The sequence below is a fragment of the Melanaphis sacchari genome, unplaced genomic scaffold (genome assembly GCF_002803265.2).
Source record: "Melanaphis sacchari strain LSU unplaced genomic scaffold, SCAv2.0 Contig7_pilon_pilon, whole genome shotgun sequence".
Taxonomy (NCBI): domain Eukaryota; kingdom Metazoa; phylum Arthropoda; class Insecta; order Hemiptera; family Aphididae; genus Melanaphis; species Melanaphis sacchari.
In genome coordinates, this window is record NW_020271560.1 from 5,475,997 (window position 1) to 5,503,036 (window position 27,040).

A 27,040-nucleotide genomic window follows, 5' to 3' on the forward strand; every position below is an offset into this window, starting at 1 on the left:
ATCTTTTGTGACCATTTACCTCGTGTACTAACGTACACGAGGAAATGGAAGTGGTTATTATCACAGATTATATGAAAATATTTCATATAATCTGCATTATTATTCGCGTTTTTTTTTATAGATGATACGGTCTGCGTACATTAACTTCAATCAAACAACGATAAGACAGTAAAATACTAAGTTTCCCAAAAGATTTTCCCGTGTAATTTTTTTTTTAACGTTTTTAGATTGCACTGTGATTAAGAAATTATAAAAAACAATTTTAACGAATTTTTTGATTTACCATATAAATATATGATATAATATTAGTTAAGAATCGTGTTTATTTCAAAAACTGAAGTCCCGAATGGTTTTGGGACAAAATACAAAACATTAATTATTGTCTATTGATGGTGGCATAAATGCATAATAGTGGATTGATGTGGCAAATATACTCGAAGGGAGAGACGTGTTTTTATTTTGGGAAATGAAATTTATTATTTTTTTTTCAAATCTGATGGTAAGATTTAGTGAATTTGTTATCACCGAGCACTATTTTCTAACATGAATTTAAACCAATTTAGTTCAGTAAATTTTGTATTTGCTATGTTAGATAATATATTTATATCTATAAGTCCTAACTGATTCAAACCATAATAAAATTAGTTGTTGATAAGTAATTATAAATAATAAATATATTCAATCAATGATATAAAAAGAAAAAATCTTTTTAACATTTCAAAAGTTGAACTCACTAATAAAGATAACTCACTTTATTACCTACGTTATATGCTCAGTGATTAATATGATTCCATGCTTAAATCCGCCTCTGAATTCTTACCTGTCTTTAACTATTATTATTTAAATAATTAACTTAATCACCACGTTTTGGCATGTTTAGCTCCATTTTGCTGAATAGATATACAGTATAGCTAATAAAATAGCCAGTACTTTATTGATAATGTTGTTTTTTATTTTTTTTTAAATATGGACAAAAGCTTAAGATAATAATTATTAAGAAAAGAAAAAATTAACAACTGCACTGAATGTTTCATTCTGGTGACTGGTGACAAATTCGTACTGAACTGTATTGAAAAAAAAATATTAGCATAATATATAAAATAAATATATTTAATAAAACATCGTAAATTTATTTTAATGCAATATTTAAATTATTTCAATAAAATATCATCAACATTGCAAAATACTCCTAATTAAGGTACAAAAATTTAAATTAATATGATTTAAATATTTATCATACATAGGTTATACAGATTTGAATAACACAATATATTAATATGTGTCTGAAAGGTATCTGGTTAAGTATGAAATAAATTATATGTTGGCTACTATAAGTATTATAATAAAGCATAAATATATTATACACCTATACAAGTATGGTACGAGTATACTTAATTGTTTTGAAAATATTATTAACAATATTCTCGTTTATATTGCTTTATACTTTTTTTTTTTTTTTTATTGTTATGTTTGTTTATTATTTACATCATTTTAATTCACATGATTTATTAATTATTATTCTAGATTTCATTCTCGAATGCTCGAACTTTTAAAATAACATTTTTATAATTTATGGTTATTATTCAATTTTGTATCCTATAAATATTAAATGTAACATTGTTAATCGAGTATTCTTCTCTAGAATTAATTTCATGATATTCGACGTATATTATACGTTATAGTTTTTGATGCAGAAAATTAAATAATATATCTTTAAAAAAATATCTTAAGTTTTAAGTATTTCAATTCTGTTGTTATTGATGTAAGTAACAATGATATTTATATATAGATATAAAACAACCGGAAGGAATATAAATCGTAGATATGTTGAAAGATAATATTATATTATATTTATTAATTATTATTATGTTAAATGGGAAAAACAAAAAGAATAATTTCAATTTTCTTTTTCGTATTATAGTTCTAAATAATTTTAATGAATAATGATTATTAAAATAGGTAAATATATAATAGGTTGTACACATACAATTATTTTTTATATCTGTGCGTAATATAGATGAGATACCTATAATTCGTTTTTACTACTTATACAACTACTATATAGAGTTTTTTTTTTTTTATTGTTATTTTAATTATCAAAAAAAAAAAAACAAGTGCTTACAACCAATCAGTGGGCGGTTTTATTTACATATCGACGAAGAGTAGTTTCGATGCACTCCGCAGTACAGCTGCATCAGACTATAGTTGGAGTTTTACATAATAGATAATATAGTGGCAGCGGTGTTACGGCTGCTGTATCACAACTCACAAGTCATAACGCGCGTGGCTCAATAAAAAAATAATTTGGTTAATAATAAACTACATCGCATAGCTATAAACGTCGTACTCCTGTAATGAATGTAATTTTAATTTGATCATGATCTAATCGCGAAACACTAGTTCAAAACATCAGACTACGGGACGCTGTATAACACACGGTGAGGCAGACACCTCCAGTTTGTATAATAACTAGTTGATGATTGATATACGATGAGAACATAATATTCTGTCGGCGCGGACGTGGGATTGAGAAAAAACCAATGCCAGTAACACTAATGACGACACTCGGATCGGATGTGAAAAAAAAAATTAATACATATGCCGAAAGGGCTTGGCAAACCAAACTGTACCTATAACGTTGTATGTATATGCCAGTAAGTCAGCGGTTAGCATTATTTATCGAGTAGGCGGCGTTTCCTTAATAAAACGCGCTATATAATATTATAATACATCAGACCGAGCGGCATGCGCGCGTGCATATAATATATACAGCCAAAAAATAGTAATGCCTTCACTTATGTATGAAATAGGTATCATAGTCAACGGAACGTTTTTCGTTTTTGGACGTAATAAAATCGACTGACAGAGCAACGGCGCATTATAAATTATACGAGTAATGCATTTAGTCCTTTTAAGGTAAACGACGTTTTAGAATCTTTAAAATGTATTGAACGTATTTATTCGTATATACAATATTCATGTAATAATATACCTACTTAATAACTAGTCTATAATGTGATCTTCGGTAAACGGTAAAAACATTGGAGTGTATAGAATTTTATTCGAAAAAAATAATACGTATAGCCAGTTCAAAATATCCGAAATTAAGTACATGAAAATACATTATGCAAGCAATATCTGAATGACTGGTTACAATTAAAATATGGTTAACACGATTAACTTACAAAACATTTTTAAATTAATACAATAATATTACAAAAATATATAAATGAATGTAAGTATAATAAATAATTGGATATTAATTGAACTGATAATTTATTTTCGAATAATTTTTCTTAAATTCACTATCTTTAAACGTTGGAAATACTCTTCTCTTTGCCCACGGGTACAGCCCTTTTACGCCAAAATAAAAAAGGTATGTTTTTACCGACAGCCTATTTGCGCCGAATTTACCTGGTATAATTATATAATAAAGTAATATAATTTTTCCTCAAATAATAATCAATACAATTTTATTTAAATTATAGTCAATAGAATGCATTTTTTTAAAATAAAAACCAATACATAATAATACAAATTATTTTAAACAATAAGTAGGTAATACGTAGTTAATAAGTTTATATTTTTTTGAAAATTATAAGCTATCGATAATCATAGTCAATTGTACGATTTTAAATAACCAATTCATTATTTTAAAATGTTTATGCAGGTAAATTTGATGCAAATGATCTGTACCCATAACGAATTATTTTTTTTTAGCGCAAATGGGTAACCCCCGGTTTGTCTCGGGTGCCAGCACTAAATATGAACTAAACGCAATCTGCACGATTCCGAAAATATAACAGAATAAACCATAGTTTTTTATTATTTATTTATTTATTTTTTTTTTTTTATGTCAGCTAAGAACCATAGATATCTTTGTTTTGTTGTATATCTATTCAAGTTCCTCGTGAAATTGGTAATGTGCATAATCTGTTACCGCGAAATGGCCCATTATACTATTGTGCCGCAAACGAAACATAAATATTTATTGAAATCTTTTGTTCGTGACGCGTGTTTAAATGGTAATTCGGACGAGCACACGCGTACTGATGTAATGGTGACATGTATTATGACGTGTTTAATCGCAATCGCATACTGTCCTTTGCCTATCATAGACTATAATTAATAATTATTACGACGCGTGAGCAAAATTAATTAGTAGACCTGCAGCATTCGGCAACAAAACAAAACGCGAATTCGACACAACGGTACATATCCTGCGTATATTTTTATACTAAATAGGTACATAATATATATATTATATATTCAAACGCACAACGAGTGTATATTTTCCGCCATAACGGTGCTAATTTAAAGAGGGAAACAACATGGTATCTAGTTATAATGTATACATACAAATTGATTTACCAGGCGTACTTACCCTCATTGTTTCTTTTAATAATGATATTATTTAAATTATGATTTTAGGATGTTTTAAATACACTCATTTTGAAATTTTTAAGATTTTTCTTAATACTTAAGAAGTATCATGTGGAGATACAAACTTATATTTTTCAAGCAAAAATTCTTCTTTTTATCGAAATTATTTTGTGGATAACTTTTTAAAAAATGTCTATACCTACGGTTATTTTTCGGTTATTAAAATGTTTACATTAAGGATGTAACAAATAGCCTTTAAAAATTGTTTTCAAAAAATAAAAATACAGAAGTTTTATAGAATCTAGTATTTATTAAACTTTGACAATTTAGCAAACAAAAAATATTAATTATTAAAATTTTCAGCAAAGTCCCCATATCTTTTAAACCTATTATTTTGAACTTGTAATTGTTCTTAACTACTCCTTATTACACAAAATTATTCAAAAACGAGTTTGAGTTCTATTTTTTTATTTTGACACATCAAAACTTTTAGAGAAAATATCCGTTAAAATAATTTACAGTAGAAAAAAGGAAGGTGGAGGCACTCATTACAAAATTTTGTATATCTACAGGATATCCCTTAAGTTATACCTACAAATATTACAAGAATTTAAAAGTAAGTATATCGTTTAAAAATTTTAAAAATCAGAATATGAAAATATGAATACATTTTGTGTTAAAGAAAAAAAGGGGGGGGGGGGGTAAAAATGCTAAATGAATCATATAAACTATAGTTTCTATACACTACACTTATGCCTAAATGTTACAGAAAACTACGGAACCGAATCTATCGCTGACCACTATGCAAACCGTTATATTAAAGCAGCATAAGTAACCCGTTTGACGTGGTAAAACGGGAGTGGTTAGAAAGAAATGTGTAAAAATTTCATTAACTGCACCAAACGGTTTGTGTCACGCATATATTTTGGGGTGTTTGGTCAGTGGTTGTGCTGCACCACAGCGGAAGAACAAACACGGCCGTGGGATATAAATTGAAAAAAAAAAGCCGTGCGGATTCGAAGAGGCGGAATGATTTGCGGTTTTCGTCGGTGTATGTATATACATACACACATACACACAAGTATAGAGGTATAATATGTACGAACCTCGTCGCCATAGCCACAGAGCTCACACGTCGGTCGTCGATAGGTACATCGCAGCCTTACCTAACTTGGAATGCGTTTATTCATCACGCATGATAGCCGAAATCTATTCGTTATAATGTTCACATATTATATTATACTGCAGGTGTGTACCTATAGCTATACTGCGGTATGTACCTACGTCAAAATCGTGTTTATATTAATACGTAATAATAATAATAATAATAATATAAGTAAAACGCTTGTTGATAGTGTTTTGAGTGTAAATAATGTATGTTTATTATATTATTATACTAATACATAATATGCACACTAAAAAACACACACGTCACACATATATTACATATTATATCATGTAATATATCTAATGAATCTTACGCGCACGCATTTTTCTTCATTGGTTGTCATCGCACATCGAATATTCGAAAATTAAAAAGAAAACCAATAATATTTAGTCAACCGAATGTATGTTAACGATATTGAATATTTATTCAAATCTATTCGTTAAATTGTCTATTGCCGTCCCGGTCTAAATACAATAAGTGTCTAAAACATAAATTACTGCAATAATATTTCACAGGAATTCATCATCGAGTATAATATACAGGTAGATGTCGAGTGTGAATCAACTGCAGTGTTTTAGTCTTCTCTTTGTCTGTTTATGTATACCTACCAATATTCTTAAGTATTTGAGTAAAAGTATTTAAATGCTATTGCCTATTGTTATAGAGAGATTAGAATATTTTTTAAATAAAGTATTTGAAATAGTATTTTGTATGTATTTGTATTTAAAATTCAAATACTTTCTTTGAATACTTCATTGTTTTTGTTTGAAATATTATATTGATTCTATTCAGAAATTATATTATTGAAAATTTTACATTTAACACCATTTGTGATTATTTTCGTTGAAATAAAGCCTATATAAATTTTACGGCGAATTTAAAAATAAAAATATTGTTAAATTAGCTATTGCATACGAGTTTTGTAATTTTATGTACAATTATTTACGTATGCATTTACTACATATAAATTCTCAGGAAGAAATAAAAAAAAATATCATACACATTCTACTAAGTAAAAGTATATTTTACTATATTTTTCCAATAATTTTATACAACTCGTTATCGCTATCTATTTTACATACTTGATTAGTAGAATACAGTTTAAATGAGCCAATATACTAATTTGGTCAATTTAGCATCGATTCCACCAATACAGGTAGTCTAAAAATAACCTATCGATCCCACCAGCAACCAATTTTTATTTTTGATTATCCCATTTTCTTTTTAACTTTAAAAAATATAATTACATTTCACTTAATAATGTAACCACTATTTTTTAGAAATGATAACTTTACATAAAAATACATGTATTAAAAATAAAATTTACATATCTTTAAAACATGATATACATATACCAACAATATAACTAACCTGATTAGAATAGGAAAAATATTTGTTATAAAATATGTCGTTCTTTATGTTAGAATGTTAGATTACCATTACTTAATGATAAAAAGTCAATAATTTAGAAAAAAAACTTTATAAAACCATATTTTTAATATTTTTATGCAGGTACAGTTTTGTTTATAATATGTAAGTAAAATCAAATTATAATATTTGTGCTGGGAGACTAATTTTCCCCTTGTTTAATTAGGTTGTGGAATATATACCTTTTACCCAAGTATAAAAAAGTCTGGCGGAATTGATGAAACCCTTAAAAATATATTTGAAAAGTAAGTATTTGTGTTAATATACACATATTACATTTATATAAATACTGCAAACAAATATATCCATATATATTATATCGACTACACAGTTATCTTTGATTCTTATACACCTTTAACGGCTTTAACTTTATTCGTCATATATGCATACGATTCTTACGTGTGAATTATAATTATTGTAATATACAATAGTCAACAGTAGCTGGTATACTCCAGTAGAATTAAATAAATACCTATTATTAAAACCATAATAGGTATGCCTATTATAATTGAATTTATTATATTATTATTATAACCACGATACTTGTCTAGGCGGTGTTTTAAATTAATTTTTTTATACATATTTTTATATATTAATAATTTAGATTTAGTGTGACGAATCGCTCTGATTATCGTCATTCAAAAAAAATAAAAATAGAACATAGATATTTTTTCTGTTACAGTATATATTGTCCATTTTTTATTATACATACTAACTATAAGGTCTTTCAGGGTGGCCCGGTGATGTCTTCCTGTCTTACTACGATGTTGTTATTATATAAAGTCATACAGGAAAATAACAATGCGATGAAGAAAAGTAAAAATATTTACTATAATTATTATACGTAATGAATAATGTTATCCATATAATGACGAACAGCTGTTACTCAGTAAATAAGAATTAACCTTAATATTATACTCTTATTATTATTACTCACGCCTATTGTCTTTACATTTATTAGTTCTTACTTCCTATACGGAGCAAATAGGTAATTATTTAACAAATCACTACGCTAATGACAATACCATATTTCTTTATTTTATCAATTTTTCAGGAGAGTGAAAATACTGATTAAATATTTACATACATTATACACCTCATTCTTTTTTCAAATTTAAATCTAAGTTATTCAACATTAATTTAAATAGAAACCATTTTTATTTGGTTACTTCTAAATATTTAGTGTAGTTACGTAGTATTTACCAAATTTTTTTTATAAATACATGATATTGAGCAGTGTTTTAATATGGTTGAAATTTATAAAAAGACTATTAGTCTTTAACACGGCCTTTCAATAGAAATAAGTTTTCTTTGTTTTGAAATACCAGGCTCACTTTTTTTTCCCCCAGTTTAATACTACCATCCATTCTTTTAAGCATAATGTATTTAAGTATACTTTTTTTTAAACTTGAATAAGCAAACTATCTTTATATTTAAGGTGATAATTCTACGTTTTATATCTTCTTGTACCTATCTTCTTCAGTAATTTTCTTTTAATTTTTATTATCTAAATTGTTCCTATTATAAATGTTTTTTTCCCCACGAAGCATTTCAAAAGTGTTTAAAATATCACTTTTTAGCTCCTTGGTAAAAGTACAACAAAGTCTATTTTTGGATTTTAAGCAAACATTATACAAGCAAGTATCCAATACAGTATTTTCAGACTTAGATATATCTTATACATTTCCTACATGTCTTAACGACTGAACCTTATAAATGCCTCTTTTTTTATTCTAAGTTTTTTTATATTTTTCTCTTTTTTATTTAGTATTGTATGGGTATACATTTCGTTTTCTTCTAATTTTATACTAATTGAAATTAATTTCAATACAACTATCTAAATAACTTTTTTCTCAAACACCAGAAAAATCATTTCTAATAATAATGTATTATAAAAACTCTGGATTTTATTATAGTGTTATTAAATGGTTCTACGGGTACCTACCTACATTTTCAATATACGAGTACTTGTTGCCATCATATTTTAGAAATTTATTTTCATTATTATTTTTAAATACAACTTCGGCAGAATTTATTAAATTTTCATAACTTTTTGGTAATATGATCGTTTTTCAAACTTGCATCATTAAAAATTGTAAAATTAACTTTTTTTTACTCTAGATTTAGATGTTTTGTCTTACAGTTATAATCAAAATATAAAAACCAAACCCTAATTAATAATATTATAGTAAAATAATTAAGTGACGCGATTAAATAACTTACGTAATATTTTGCTTTAGTTCTCAAGTACAACAACACCGAACTGCAAATGCATTTTTTTTCTTTTTGCAATACCACGCAAATATCTGAAACAGTGTAAAAAAGTAGTTTTATTTAATGAAATAAATATATATTGTGATTATAAATTTTAATGTAATAAAAAGATTCCGCTTGTAAAGCCATCTTTCAACATTTACAGTATTCACACAGTAAATTGTATAGATATGTGTTGTCGCAGATCCTATTTAGATGTGTGTTATCATTTAAATTCTATTTAAAGGGAAAATAATTTATTTTAATGTTATTTTACGAAAGCAAATTTTGTCCGCAAAGAGATGACAAATATTTTAATATCAAAAACTCATTTTGTGTACAATTTCAGCTATGTGGAATTGTCATTAGTGACGTTAGTGTAGAGATATTAATAATATTTCCATTAAATTGAAAAAAACAACACAATAGATAGATAGATATTTTAAAATGTCATTTGGTGATACTGTCATCAATCAATTTTATGAATACCTGAAAATTCAAAATATTTTAGTGTCACACTGATTGTTCGGATATTTAGTTTATCATAATATATAACAATCGTCGAAATACGACTTTGTGATCACAATAAGTGACGTATTTTGTACAAAGATATATATATGTCAGAGACCAGAGTTAGAAAAATTAAGATGTACATTCACACATATTAAATTTAGTCAATAAAAATTGTTTATAAACAATAAAATATATCGATTATATTTATATAAACCTATTTATACATCATTGTAGCGTGGTTCGCGTGAACACAGATGTTATGTTTAATCTTCATTAGGGTCTAATACGATTAGTCCCCGTAATATTAAACAATAGGTACATAAACAATTAGATCCCTATCATAATTTTAAACCCATTAAAATTTGTATCTTATCTTAACCTATTTAAAATTTTGGCTCAACTGTTAATACACCGTGTTTATTAGAGACACTAATTATTTCACCAGATTGCGGAAATCTCAAAATTTGTTGCTAAAACAGAGCTGGAAATGGCATATTATGCTTGTCGAATTGTTTTCCGTGTATATATTGAAAAACTGTTTAATTGAAATGAAAATTCGCCATGGCCTTCATATATACAAGGTACGAATACAATATTAATATTGTAGGTATATTTTATCGATGCAATGTCTTAATAATATTTAGTTTTTTATCGATATAAAATGTTTGCTTTTCAACGGTGTTATCACCGTTGTGTACAGTGTACTATCACGCATGTATTACAGCGATGTATAATGTACGTACCTACCTATTTTAATTTTATTAACATTTTTATTTCTTTCCGCTTATCTCGTACACACGTACTACATACTATATAATATTACGCGTGTGTGTGCAATGGGAGGCTGCTTTCACAAAAACCGGTTGCCCTATACACTGCTACAGAGATTCCGTTTCCCGGTGCCTACGACATTCCATCGCGAAGATTCAGTCACGGACATCAGAATGATGCGTTTAAGACAACAAAATGGGATGTGATCGTAACTAATTAAGATATTCTCTTGTGGGGTTCACCGTGCTGTTTTCAGTATTTAAATCGTGTAGTATAGTTAAAAAAATATTTATTTATTTTTTTTTGCTCACATTAGATACGTAACTACTTTAATTAATTTTAGGTAGATACTCAAATACGCGTATTTTAATATAATATACGAGTTTACGACGGTCATGCATGTGGCTCGACGATTATATCTTATATTACTATAATATACTATATAGTACTTAGATATACTCAAAATAATGCAAAATTACAAGTGGAATGAATAGTAGACGCTTTTTTCGTATTAAACATTTTTTTTATTACTCGTAGATAAAGACGTTATTTATATGAATCAACTGTGGGTGCCCATAATATTCAAACGCGTTGAAAAAATATATACTTTTCAAGCCACTATAATACAGTCGGCGTGCGGTGCTATAGATTATTTTCAACAACAATTTGGTTGTATCCTGTCAGAACCGTCAGATAAAATCGGAGTAACCGTGTAGTTACTATAGTTAATATATTATACAACATAATATATAAACATGATTTGATGCGTCCTATCATACCGAAATATAATCGTATAATCTTCAGTCAGTGCAATGACCATACGATTTACGATGACTGACGGTTATAAAGGTGTACCTACTATGTATATACATTATTGTAGTTAAATTTACAATTTGCCAATTCAATAAATTATATGGTCGATTGTTACAGAGATAAATGACAGAACTAAATAATTACATAATTTAAGTATTCATATAAACAATAAATATTGAACTATATTATAATCTATGTATAATGTATATTGACATGAATGGTATTATTATTAGCGTATTATTGTATAACTTTCATAACATATTTTTTTTCTTTTCTATGATTCGTAAACGTATAATTATTTATTTTCCTCTTTTCACTTCAATACATTTTGCCCGCAAAAATTAAATTTAAAATTAATGTTACAATACACTCAAATGTTATACCTGTAGGCTGTATGTGAATTATAGTAGAGTAAATTTGGTGGTTATTTTAATTGAAAACAATTTTAAGATCATAAATATCGCGTTACTGACAAAATGACAATACTAATATAAGGTTAAGGTAGTTATATATATAATAAAAGTTAACAGAACCCGCGTTGAAAATTAAACCATACTTGTAATCTACGAGTATAAACAACACAAAAATAAATTTGATAAATAACTTTTTAGGCTCTACGTCTTCAGTTTACATAATTATGGTAATATTTGTTTGTTCTCTTTGTTCCTAAACGAACATTCAAGCAAATGTACATCCACGGCCCAAATAAAAATGTGGAAATATCTTCATTACGTTGTATTCAAGGACGTGACTTTATTATTATTTTTTTTTCTTACTAAAACTTCTTTATTTCATATACGATGTCTGGACGCAATGAAGCACGTCTTTCCACGTACGCATAATACAGTCAGTGTCCAGTAGGTCCTAGGGTATGTTGAACCATAAAAGTCATACACGATCGCTCTTGTGAGAAGTTGACGGAGCTAAGGAGCATGTACGTTATACGTATGTATGTACAGTTGTATGATATATTGCACAACACACAGATATTCATATTATGAGAAAATTTAGTAAGTCAATTAACTATGTACTTCACTTATACGTATTCTACCAATACGACATTATGATACCTAATGTGTTTAATAAACATGTAATTTTTTTTTTGTAAAATTGTATACAACGTTTGTAATATAATTATATATATTGAAGCATGGCTTTACAGCAAGGGTACATACACTTTATACATTATACTTTCATTTTATCAGTTTTCATAGAAACGCAATAGGTATATATCGTAAATATACAATATTATATTCATAACATATAGGTAATAACTGGTATACTATATAATATATTATTATTTTTATGATAGTAAAATGAAAATTGTTATTATTATCGTCTAACTGTATTCAGCGCATTTAATACATCATTACCACTATATTATTTTTTAAAACTGATAAAAAATTTATTTTGACAATATTCACGTAATTTACTCAAAACATGAAAATATAATATAATAAATAATAATGCATGTGTGACGAGTAATCACAATTCACAGCGTACCTATTAATTATAATATAATATAACCTATTAAACTTTTAATTGTATTTATACTATACGTAAATTAATACTTAATCCTATGAAATAATTTGCTACGTTGACAATTTATTTTTTTATTTTGTATGACGTTGATCACAGGAAAATATATTTAATAGCTTAAGAGTTATTTTATAAACCTTAAATAGGTATATAATAAAATTTTTGTTTTTTAAAGAAAAAATAGATATATATTAACGCATAGTCCAAACCGCTAAATCTAGAAACTTGAAATGTTGTCCTTATTCTCTATATAATGTAAGAAAATAATAAGAAGGAATTTTTAGAAATTCACTCCACTCAAACTTTAAGGACTAAATAAGATGTCTAAATTAGTGTACATTTTCTTGGATAGTTGGTAATGTAGATTTAAAATTTTAAAATCCTTTAAAATAGATTTATTTTACTTCATTAAAATTAAAATAACATTTATAATATATTATAGTGATAAAAATAGGTGGTAAATCATTTCTTTATGAAATTTCAATCATAGATTGACTAGACCTTAAACTATCATAGATCATGATTAATTACAACGTATGAATATCATTGTTTATAGCTTAGGTATTAATATTTTATTAACTGTTAAGCACTATTCATCTATTGTTGAATATTAAAATAAATGTCTATTTTCAACATATTATAATTTAACCATAAATAAGGAAGCTTATAGTAAAAATATAAATATGATAATAATCATTAAAGCTTTTATTATTATATACAAGACAACGACTAATTTTAAAAATTAACGAAATAAGTCATCATAGTTTTATTATCTTTGTTCTGCAAACAAAATGTATATATTTTTTATTTAGTTAATGATGATGATGTATACAATATTATATTTACTTAAAGGAAATATTAAAGTAAAACCTTGGTCCTGTACCTACACTTTAGTTTGCTGAAAGATATTTATCTATATTTCTTAAGTTTATTGTGATTTCTTGGTACTTATAAACACATTTTACTGAAACAAACGTTCAATTCAAAAAAACATAATTAACATACCATTATTAGCTTTTAGAATATTAAGCATTTAGACGGTGAATATAATCGACAGATAATTTACTATTAATGAAATTTTATTTTTAACACAAGGAAATATGCTCGATGAGTAACACACAATTAATATAAATGTGCATTGTTAGTTTTCTTTTCGATTTTTAATTGTTATCTTTTAATGATTATAATGATTATATTATTAATAGAAAACTTTTAAAATTAAAATTATTTATTCCTAAATGTTTCTTACTAATTAATTGTATATAATTTACTCTGTTGAGATATTTTACTTCAAACCTTTTAAATACGAGTAGTTTTGAGATGTATAACGTTATTATTAAAATACACTGTTTTAATATATATACATTATACATATTAAATTGTTTTAAATGTAAAGAAGTTCCATTATAAAAATCCATATACATTCCATTTTGTACACAGCTCATTTTATTTTTAGATAAATATTTATTATATTCAAATTTATTTTTTTATATTTAAAATGTGATCGAATATTCAAACTAATAAGTTCATATTTTATTTTGAATTAAACAAATAATGTACCTATTGGGTTTTACAACAGAAAAAAATCTTCAAATCATTGTTTGACAATCAACTCTTTTTCATAAATTAATTGCTATTTAAAATCTTGATAACTAATTAGATTTAAGGTCATAACTCGTATGAATATAATAAATAATGTACTATCAGTAATATTGTATATTCAATAAAAACTAATACTAAAAAAATTTATGTAATGTAGGAAAAAAATTTCAAGTAAACTTAATTATTGTTATAAGAAGGTGTAGGTACAATAAAAGCAATTTTTCGGTATTTGAAATGTTCAAAGTTTCAAAAAAATACCTTGTCATAGATAACTTATAAAAAAAAAAACAACACGATTATAAATTTATATTTTAACGATTCGGTGTTATTTATTATATACATAAAAAAAGTTTATATTTAATAACTTGCCACGTTTGTATAAATAGTATTTAAAGGTTTATTTCGATCAACATCCACGACGTTTCTACCATTAAATAATATATAGGTATAGTTGGAATCTACACAAAAAAAAGTTGTTTTGCAACCAAGATTTGTCGTTATCGTGCGGGGTTAAAACTTAAAAGTACATATAATATGCATGTATGTAAACGGAAAATATTCAATAAGATTAAGCACGATTTATGTCCATTTACAGAAGGATTCCTGAACGTTGTAGAAAAATTAAAGTCGAGATACCGATTTCTCTTCGACCTTGGGTTTATACAGTAACCGCTATTAGTGCAGTGGGTCACGATTTAAACGTTCGTATAAATGTTTTCTCTGCAAAGCTCAAAGCTGCAGTGATCAGGGTTGCAATTATTATTTTCGGGAAAATAAAAACCATATGCGTTGAACAACTGCTATGTTGTATTTTGTATCATATTATTGTTATAGTTAATGTTTATATTACTAAAATAGTATGTATTTGGCGTAATATATTACAATATATTTGTTTAATTCACGTACACTAGATCTCTTAATAAAACAATCAATGTAATTTACTTGAATGATATAAACCATCTTAAATCGTGTTTTATATCTCGAAACCTTCAAACATACTTATGTGTCTCTGTATCTATGAACTTGATATTAACGTTTGGTTCTTCACTTCTTCAGAGTACGAAATTTGATGATTTGTGTCGATCGGTTTCTTAAAAGAGAAATATCATCAACCTAACCGGTGCGAGTGTAATGGGACCGGTGCGGTGGTAGGTAATTAAATTAAGGTGATCGTTCGACAGATTTTCTAATCATGAAAACCGGTAAAATCAATGCTAATATTTGATAGTATTTCAGTAATAAAAATAAAATCTTTTTCTCTCTCTTTTTCTTTTCTGACGACGACTTCGACATCATCATTTATGCGCGCGAGAGAAACCGCACGAATACTGCGTTGCAAATGATGGACAAATGACTTAGCGCACACGGCCAATTAATAACGCGTTCGTACGATTTAACACAATATTATACACTCTCCAGCCTCTGGACGGGTGCGGGCGAGCGGGTGACCCACATTCGCACCTCGCGCGGTCCATCCGTCTTCCAATCACACGAGAAACGCGTCAAATACATATACTTTCGCTTAACTAAGTTCTCGGCAAATGTGTATGATATAAAATATTCTGTATTGCAATTATTCAGTGTCATAGAACTATAGTAGTGTTAAGAAACTAAACTTAAATTAATTTTTTGAGCCACAAACTACAATCGTAGAGAGGATTAAAACGTCCCATCTAAATTCTGGTTTTAAATGTATATATGGTTTAGGGGGTGTACATTTTTTTGCTCGATGAAGCAATGAGGCACGCGTATTGTGATAGACTGATAGATGATAATAATATTTTCAACTATACACAGTTTAGCATATTTACATTTCAAATTGTTGTCAATAATTATTACTAATTAAAAAATATTATAATAGCTTCCGAACAAAGAAAAGTTGAAAAAAAGGTTATTAGCTAATTATTCGTCCAACTAAATAGTGTATACCTTTATGATCTAATTACTTTCTTGCAACAATTTATTTTCGTGATGGTAAGCAACTATTAAAATGTTTTAATTTAGTCAAGTAAAAATAAAATATTATTATGATTCAACAAAATAATTTAGACAATAGTGCAATCTAACAGATCATACCAAAATTAAATAAAAGTATTCCCAATGAATAATATTAACATGAAAACCTATTCATTATTAATGTTGTTTACATTTTCAAAATCAAGGCTAAAAACCAGTTTTAAATATTTTATTTATTTTTATTTAATAATAAATCAGTTTTTAGTTTTCAACTTGTTAAATTTAATACTTAGGTCTCAAGAGTTTAATCTTACCTTTTTTAAATTGTTCGTGGAAGATAAGTGGGCTCAGAAAGTGTTGTAACTATCTATACATTATAATATATAAGTCACATATATAGTGTATATTACATCATATTTGACCTATATTAAAAATATAAAAAATTGAATGGTGAGGGGACCGAAAACCATATTGGTTTCTCCAGACATGACATTGAACTTGTTGCATTCTCGTACTAATGACAAGTGTATTTCATAAAGTGCATTGCGAGGAAGTTTCCGTCGATTTCGTAATATTTTATAACAGCCGACACACGACAACAAGACAACAATAATGATTATAGTCGTTGAAATACGGCACCGGTTAGGTATACGAACGCACACGTATGGGCATACACCGTAAGTCATTATTTATTAAATATTATTACGCGGAAGAGTTGTGTACGAATAATAAATGTATTATCGCTATTACGATGACACCGCGGCCAACGATGACGCGAAATGGAGTGCACATGGACAATAATTATAAGCAGGAACGAAAAAAAGAAACAAAACAAACTCATTGCATCTGCGCGCGACGAGTTCGACTGTGGAATACGTGCAGTGTACATTAATGAATAAAATATTTTTTACCGTACGTGTTCGAATTACCATTCCAAGAACCCGATGAACTCCGATGACCACACTTAAACATGGGTGTAATAATAATGACAATAATTAAAATAATAATAATAATAATAACAATAATTATTATTATTGACAGTGGTCCGTCAATAATAAACGAAAACGTAGAATGGTATTATATTATTGTTGTTTGGTTTCTCGACACAGTTGTCAGTTACTATGGAATAGCGCTATGTCTTCGAGTTTTTAAATCGTATTATTAGTATATCACTTCGTGCCGTTTGTAATATTTTTCTCGTTTGTTTTGACCGCTGAATTACCTACTTTTACTCGTCGAAAATAGCAACAAATAAAAAAAAAAAACAATGTAGTCTATAAAACGTTTTTAAAAACATTTATATTTTATATTTCCATAGAAATCATATTTCGACGTAATATTCTACCGCACACATAGTATTTTCAATCAACTATTATAATGTTCATACCAATGGGCAGGGCGCGAACATAATTTTTGTATGGGGGGGGGGAGGGATAAAAAAAAAGTAAACCTAGGTATATGTACATTAAAATAATAAATAATAAAACATATACATTTAAATACACTTAATTTTTAGTACAAAATTTAATTTTCTTTATTTTTAAATGAATTCATCAATATTACTTCTTTAAAACTGATAATATTTTTTAGTTTAAATGCATAAAGCCCATGCATTTTATTTCTATAATAATATAATGTTTATAATATAAACATATTATATTATGAAATGAGTATAATTCTATGATTACTGATTAGTCATTAGTTTAACAGCGTACCGTCTTTTGAATGTGATGAAATACAAATTTACAACCCTAGCCATTTTTTTGTTTTCTTGTAACGCTCTAATAGTGGGAACACTATTTTATAAAATTTAAAAAGGCTTTATATGAGTAATCTGACCTCCGCATCTCCTCTTGTATACGCCCCTGGATCTTGATGCAGACGCAAGACGTTAGTTATAATAAGTATTAAAAATAAGATATCACAGATGTTGCACTCATAAATGGTATTCCCGTGATTCTAAAGTATAAGACGACTAAGTCTTGAAACACCTTCAAAACAAAATTGAGACATAATATTGCAACTTATTGTAGGTATTTATATTATATTAATATATCTACAACAATGCGTAAAAAAACAATTTATAATCTAAAATAATGTACCTTATCAAAGTATATTTTTGTTCGATTTTGATCTTTTAAAAAATCTAATGTGTCGACATTTATTGGTAACAATGTTAAGCTTAAAATCAAATTCAAAAAAATAAATACTTAAATACACACAGCGTATATATTATATAAATAAAAAAAATATTTGGTATCAGATCAATTTTTGGAAAATAACGAGAAATCGTACATTATAGTTTCGCACGATGATTATAATAAGTAATAACTATACGTCCACTATCCGAACATAATATATTATAAGTGTATACGTTTGTAGATCAAGTCTCTTAACCAAGGTCAAACTCCCGTGTAATCCAACATGTGTACCTCTTATACTCTATAGGTACACAAGAGGTATAAAAGGTATCTGTTTTATTATATTTAACAGTTTATCCCGACAGTGCCGTTAGTATACGTCTGTATACAAATAGGAAAACCGTTTTGCAACAATGTCCTCGAGTTTTGTTCGTCCCGGAGCCAAGGTTCTTCGAGTTAGGACAAAATGTGTATCATTATAGCTGTTATCACTAGACAATGTACAATCGTTATACGATTTCATAATGTCGCTTCGAGCAAATGTAATTTTACTCGCTTTGCACAATAGAAATTACAAATTAAGCTGACAATAACACACATTAATTGATAATTGAAATTTATTTAACTCTGCACAAAACAGGGTTGAGTGCACAAATTCTGTGTAACATAGCTTGGTGGGTACTCGTGTGCTAACTACCGTAGTGTACCTATATTGTTATACAACCACTTCATCTAACCTAACCCACTTGACCGATATTTTTAAAGACACAATAGGAACCTATAATACTTTTCATGTTCGATGCAAAATTACTATTTCTATTTTCAAATCGCTAATTGGATACGCACAGTATATTTAAATCGATAAAACTTTTATAAAAAATTATATATTCAACGACGTTATAATACTTTTATCAAAACCAGTTTAAAATTGGTTTATTTCAGACTTTTTATTTTTTTTTTTTTTGTTAGACGTTGAGTTGATATAAATATATGATACATATAATGAGAATAATGTAATTAGTCTATAATAAACTATATATTATTTATTTTGAAGTGAATAATTATTCCATTAACTTTCTAAAACATAAAATAGTCAATACATTATTACTTATCTTTATAATAAAAAATGTAGTTTACCATCTTGAATTTGATATAATAAACAAAAACTGTTTAACTATTTTGTACTTCCACTTTGTGATTATCAATTGAAATTAAATTAATCAAATACAAATAATATAAGTTTCTTGTTGCCATGCCATAACTTTGTTTCGTGACTATTTAAATGGTAATATAAAATACATTTAATTTTCGTGGATTTTACCGACTTGTTAATGTTCTCATTTCTAATAGGTTAAATTTAATCACTAATGTTCTAAAAACTATTATCTAAATTACTTTTCACGTTTTAACCTATACAGAGTGTAACAGAAATAACTAATATATATAATTAATTATTTTTTTAATAACTTTAATTCTAATACATTAAATGTATAAAAAAAATATATAGTTTAAATTTTAAATTATTTTTTGTATTTAGTTCTCATAATAATTGTTAAATTTATATCAAAAATAAATATTAATAAGAATAAAAGTTAACACACTGTTATTTATATTTTTGTTCCACTCTGTACACAGTGCACACTGTGTTTAATTATTTTGTACCTCCTTATATCGTATTTTTGTAATTATAATTACATGCTATTATTTAAAATGTCATTAACAGATACTTTGTATTTTTTCTTTTTAATTCTAAATTCTTTAAATCCTAACCAATAAATGTAATTAATATATTTATTTAAAAATTCAATAGTATAGTTAATCATATAAATAGAACAGTGAATTATAAATTAATTAGTTTTTTCTAATTTGCCTTTTATCAAAGTTTGGTTATAATATTTTCTACTTTAAAATCAAGTTTTTTCTCGTGTAAATATTAATAATATTTTATGTGAGTAGTTACTTGATTATTTGTCATTCACAATAATTTATGAAACTATCACCGAGAAATATATTAGAGTACACATTATTTAAATGTTTATTAGTTGTTAGATGTTTGATAATAAGTGCATTGTAAACTTGTAAATATACCTTGTATTACAATGTCATTGATTCGCAATTCATGTAATGTAATTTTGGTTACACACGTCATACTTATTACACTATACCATTAAATAGCTTCGAAAAACCTAGTTAAACAACTAGTACCTACACTATTTGTACATTTTAATGACATACACTATTGAAGACTGAAGTACGAGTAGCGTAGTATGGCATATTGACTTAAGGAGATTATAGCAATACGTAGTATTTCAGAATCATCTTTACAAAGTTGTAGCGAGGTCAATACTATTATTGTTTATTCAGATATATCATAAAACATATCATAGCATTTATAATAATACTCGATAATGAACTCTCATTTGACCGATATCTATTTGTCGAACATATTTTTTGTCAAATACATTAGCAAGATGGTATAGCCTTTAGCGGTTAGCGTTGATGTATAAAATTCTAAATTGTCGTGTTCTGCGTAGTGCGAGTATAATGACTGACGAAATGATTGAACGTAAATATCTCTGATGAAAAAAAAAAATGGAAATAAAAAATATATATTATATTTGCACCCGGGAGGCGCACTTTCTCTTAATTGATTATTCGGATCACACATGAGCGTAAGATTGAATCAGTAGACTACAGCAAGATATACTATGTATAATATGCTTATATATATATGTATACGCGCTGTATGTATGCAGTTACTGCCGAGTTGGTTTTCGTGTCAATCGAATCTTTACGTAATACACATGGCATATCATATCATCATAGGTATATACATTATACAATATAAACATCAGGAACATATACGCGAAGCTGTTTTTTACGGCCGTCACCCAAAGGTGTGTCGGAAGTTGTATATAGTATCTCTAGACGACGTAGAACCGGTCGACGTTCGGGTTTTAAGAGTTGACTCTACCGTAATACTTATATTTCTAAACTGTACATAAATCGGTTGTTGACAAAATGCATATTTATGTCTACATTACATATATATATTTGTTACTATGTGTAGAAAATATATAAACATGACTTACGTACAGCACGTAGGCCTGTACGCGTTTATATGTAAATAGTATACTGTAATAATATATACCTAAATGTTTAATGTGTATTTACGGCGAATACGAGTTTTGACATGTCGGTGCGATTAATACACTTAATGAATATTATATACGAGTGGCATGCTAGTTTATATTTTTTATAATATGTATATGTATTTTGCTTGATAAAAAAACTATGACCCATTAGGACGTGGAGACGCAATCTTTTACAAATATATTTAGGATCAATAAGTGTCGACGAAAATGTACATACAGCAGGCGACCAACTCGAATAGAACAAGTGAATTATCAGTCTTTTTTGGTAGATGAAATATTAAACTAATTTTATTGTTCTAACCCATAGGTTTTTAGACTAATAAAAGTTCTAAGATTGGACGGGCCGATATATACATATCCAATTCGGCACTGGGTAGTGGGTACATATCTTTCTTTATTCACTCTTCAAGTCTCCCCTACAGTCATTATACAGTGCTGTCGTTTTCATTGTCATAATATATTATTACTTCATCATGAATTTGACCTAACCTTTACTATTATTAACCATTAGGATTCACAGTGATAGCACACGTAGGTACACAATGTTCTATGTACAATATATTATGGTATATTGGTATCTATAATATCTTAAAATAGCTTTTTTTTTTAATATCATTTATGACACTCCATAATATGCATATTGACATAAAAACACAATGGCTGCGGTCCTGCAATTGCGTCTGGTAGATTTCTACTATGGGTTCGTATCGAGTGATGTGGGACGTAAACACGTAGTGGACTAAACTGCAAATAGAAATGTCGATCTATTTATGATAACCCCGTCGATACAACAAGCTAACTGCACTCGTAATTCAATATCAGACTATTGCCGTATTATTTATACGCGCGATGTTATTTTGTAAACGCGCGTATGTTCACCGCAGTATACACGCGGCGATCGTAAAAGGACACTGCGCTATAACGGTTTATCCGAATGCAAATGTATAGTTCATTAATTATACCTTTACCGTTCCTGCATTACGATTACTATCAATTATCATCGTTATTATATGCAAAATTAACAACGATAATAACACGTAAAAACGAACACGCTGCGTGTGTCTGGCTTGCAGAGTGAGAGAGTATGATAGAGAAAGATTAATGCCGTGCGGTGTCGCCGCCCGTACATGAATAATAATATTATTATTATAATTGAGCTAAAATGGGAGGTGCCCCGTCCATTTCGATTGAATTGAATATTTATAAATCATAACTTTCCGCGCGCGCGTCTGAGTGAAAACCATCAATTGTGAGGGCTGCAACAGGCCGCTACCACTCTACCATATACGTAGCCGCCGCCGAATAGAAACAAACAATAATAATTATTACTGATTTACATAATGTATATGCAACGCTTCGTTTTAGCAGATTCCGATGAAACACAACGACCGACCGCCATAATATGTCCGCAGCTGCTATAATAGTGATAATACTAATTTATCCTTCTGTTCCTTCTGAATCATTCATTAGATCATTACGGAAACGGCGGACGGCCGCGATATTTATCCGACAGACCCTAATGACCGGTAGGAATGTACGATATCATATTTTCTCGACTTCCATTATTTATATTATACTCGACAATAGTATGGCGGTAGCCTCGTAACGAACAAACGACAGTCGACGGTTATAACACACGTAATATTAATGGATTCTTTTTGTTAGACCTCGGTATTCCGCATAACTTCATAAGATTAAATTGTGATATAATATCTTATTGTGTTACATAGAATAGATTCTCCAAATTCACGATATCCTAATTAGTTTTCAGTCAAACCATTTATATTTAGATAATTTGATAAACTCCTCGTCTTATCCGTAGATTTTACATCTCCGAAATTATTAAGAAAAAGAAACAAATTCAAGTCAATAATACGTAGGTAGATTGGAATAGGTACGTTTAGACTCTTCAAAAATCAAAACAAGTCTATTAGGTATGTCACGGTCCAGACTCCAGACTCCGGCATCCACGCATTCTAAATTCCTTCATATATTTATACATATATATAAACAAAGAAATATGGTTCTTATTTGAATTCTAAACGTTGTTTCCGTCTCAAGGGAAAAAAGACCTTATCTGTATATTTTACGCATTAGTGGAATTAAACGCTTAAATGTTATCCAGAATGCACACAGAGCTCATACCCACGACGGCCACCGCGTTTATAATACAATATATCATACAACGATATGATATGCGCACTTGTTGACTTTACAACGAGCTTATATAGGATACATATCATTATTATCAATAAACGCTTATCAGAAAAACGTATAGCATGTATAAAAGAACAGATGCATTTATACATAATATATAAATATATATATATTATTTAATTTAAAACGCTTTTTTTTATTTAAGAACAATTTGTTTCCTAATCGTCACCGTGTAAACGTTTTTTTTTTTAATTATTACACTTAAAAATATATATACTTAGTACATAAATAAACGTGTATTTTGCGTCTTATATATTTGTAATTGTCATTGTCTCGCGGACCTGTCTGTTCCGCTCGAAACGAAAAACGTCACAGTTTTGAAGATTAACATGGTATGATTAGCGTACTCGTATACATGTGACACGCCTGCACGGTGCGGTGCAGTATGCTTAAATGTTAAATATATACATAGGTAAATGCTTTAACGCGTAAAAATTTATGAATATTCTGTATCAGTTTTCGTAAGTGAATGTATTTCGAGTAAATGACATTTCGCTGGTTGATTTGGGATAAGATAATTTTACACATGGAGTAGTCTAAAACTGTTTATGAACATATAGTTATAAATGATAGAACTCATCTAAGCTTGTATTAGTTACAGGTATTGTGCGTTAAACTTATGAATTCATATTTTATTTTCTAATCAAACGAAAATTTGTGAAAAAAGTAAGTACACAAAAAATTTTACTAATATTTTATGTACTTTACTAAAAAATAAATTGTTTTGAAATTTATTGTATTTCAGTTGTTTTACTCACTGCACATATTACATCCGTGTACGTCACAATACATGAATCACTGGGGGATGACATTAGTGTTTTTATATTTATTCATCCATTTTTTTTTTGTCCCTCCGTACGAAACTCTTAATCCGATTAAATGAGTTAGAAGCGGTCGGTCGGTCACGCGACGCGCGACACCGCCGCCAATGCCGCGAATTATTTAAATCGACTGCATTCGTAAAACCGCGTTGAAATAAATAAGTTGACATTTCCGTAGCCACAACACCATAATTGCAATCATCCTGTTAACCTGACCTGTTCAGAGATAACGGTCGAACGCATATCCAGAGTTCAACAGTTCATTGTTTAGAGGAGTTAACGGGGTTGATAAAAATAATAATTATAAAATATATTATTGTGAATATCATAGTGGGTATATTATAATATATCAGAGGCTGAGGCTACAAGCTAGGTCTTGTGTTAACTTACAGTCTAATATATAAATTTTGCTATCGTTTAAAATAAACTGTTTTTTACTGAAAGGTTAATACAAATATTAGGTGTAATTTAAGGTTTAACTAATTCCTCACACCCTTAAAATCGCTTATGGAGCTGTACACTTTACAACGCCGCTGTTTGCTGTCGTCGTAAACAGTATTTCCGAACAGAATCCAGAGTCTAGACTATCAATAGCTTTATTTATATAAGAACATTGTGCTATACTTACAAGCCCGGTTGCAGTATTTTGTTCGATCAACGACATTCGACAAGAACCATTTTCAATATCAACTGCACGACGGGTTTATTTAGAGTTGCGTTTGTATATATATGATATATTAGTACGCATTATACCAGCTTACAGTATTATACTCGTAGTAATATACAAACATATAATACAATAACTAATAACTACACACACTCCGAAAATAAGAAAAAAAAACTTAGAACCACTTTCAAGCGTAGTAACTTATACGTTGTTTTACTAAGTTAAATTATTATTTAGGATTTCTAAATGCAAATTATTATTCATGATTTAAGATTTATCTGTAAGAACCGGAAACTCAGTTATTTGCGCAGAATGGGTGGTAGTATTGCGTACTCAGTGCGTTTAATGTACAAAAGCGATGGGAAGAATATGGGGTACCATAATATACACTGCAGGGAAAGTAGTATTACTCGTTGGATCTATCTAAATATATGGTAGATAAAAGCATTCGATATACTACTCGGCAACCGTTGGTTTTTATTACATTTTGTAGTCATATTCCAGTTCATACTGTAATTGCAGTCATTTGCTACATGCGAGTTACTGTACATACAATTTATACAATTTATAAGTACCCATGTATAGGTGAATTTCATTGTGATACTTAGGTACCTATATATTATACAATTTAAAATTGGGTAATTATAAACAGTGGTTTATTTGTTTTATAAGGTTTACTTATTTAATTATTGGCTGTATTTAAAGCTTACTGCATGTATTCGTTGTAAAATATCCGATAACATTACAATCATATATCCTCCGTGATATTAATGTATAAAGTATGATTATATTATTACAAAACCAAAAAAAAAAAAAAAACAAAAGAGCTATATTATATACATTTATACATCGCAATTGCATTCGCAATGCTGTAGAAACTCACGCACACATGGTTTATAGAAAATTTACGTGCGACAACAATCAAATCATGACTTGACCTTTATTATAATGATGTTTTTATTTCTATTTTACTCGAATAAACATGATGTTTACACGACAGTACGACACGAGGTACTGTATAATATAGAAGTGGAATTATAGAGTGATGCAGAATGAGTATGAAGAGCTATTTATTATTTTTAATTTATAAACAAAACTGCAGTCTGCAATAGTCATAATAATATACTGTGTTAGTATTAAGAACTATACACGTCAAGCCAATTAACGTGAAATAAATTATAATATAAACGGAGTTTAAAGTAGGGGGAACTTATTATCAGAAATTTTGATTACCTATGACAATTAATATAATATATTAATATCTAATGCAAACTTTATATTGCATCAATTGAATAACTAAACAAATCATAAACGGACAAGGCTTTTTTTAATTGTTTTTGTTTAACATACATGTATATTAAAGACATAAATCATAATTATTATAAATAAATAAATTGTTATAGTAAGACAAGTAGAATTTTGATTACGTATTTATAAAAAAATCTTTCATGGTGTATTTAATATATATCACGCATATATACATTTAGTTACATAAGATATTATATAATAGGTACTATAGTGTTAGGCAGTATACACACACAAAATGCTAATAAAATTTTTAAATTTAACTATTAATTTATTATGAATATAAATATATTTTATGAAATTAAATT

The 27,040-nt window shown here is 27.9% G+C and overlaps 1 protein-coding gene across 2 annotated transcripts in view; it reads right to left on the reverse strand.

Moving 5' to 3' along the window:
• Nucleotides 1-27,040, reverse strand: part of LOC112601626 (cadherin-99C) — a 56,123-nt gene that overhangs the window by 22,383 nt on the left and 6,700 nt on the right. For both annotated transcript variants that reach the window (XM_025349335.1, XM_025349334.1), the window contains exon 2: nt 9,203-9,285. The gene's annotated coding sequence lies outside the window, so the exon portion shown is untranslated. The remainder of the gene's footprint in view (nt 1-9,202; nt 9,286-27,040) is intronic.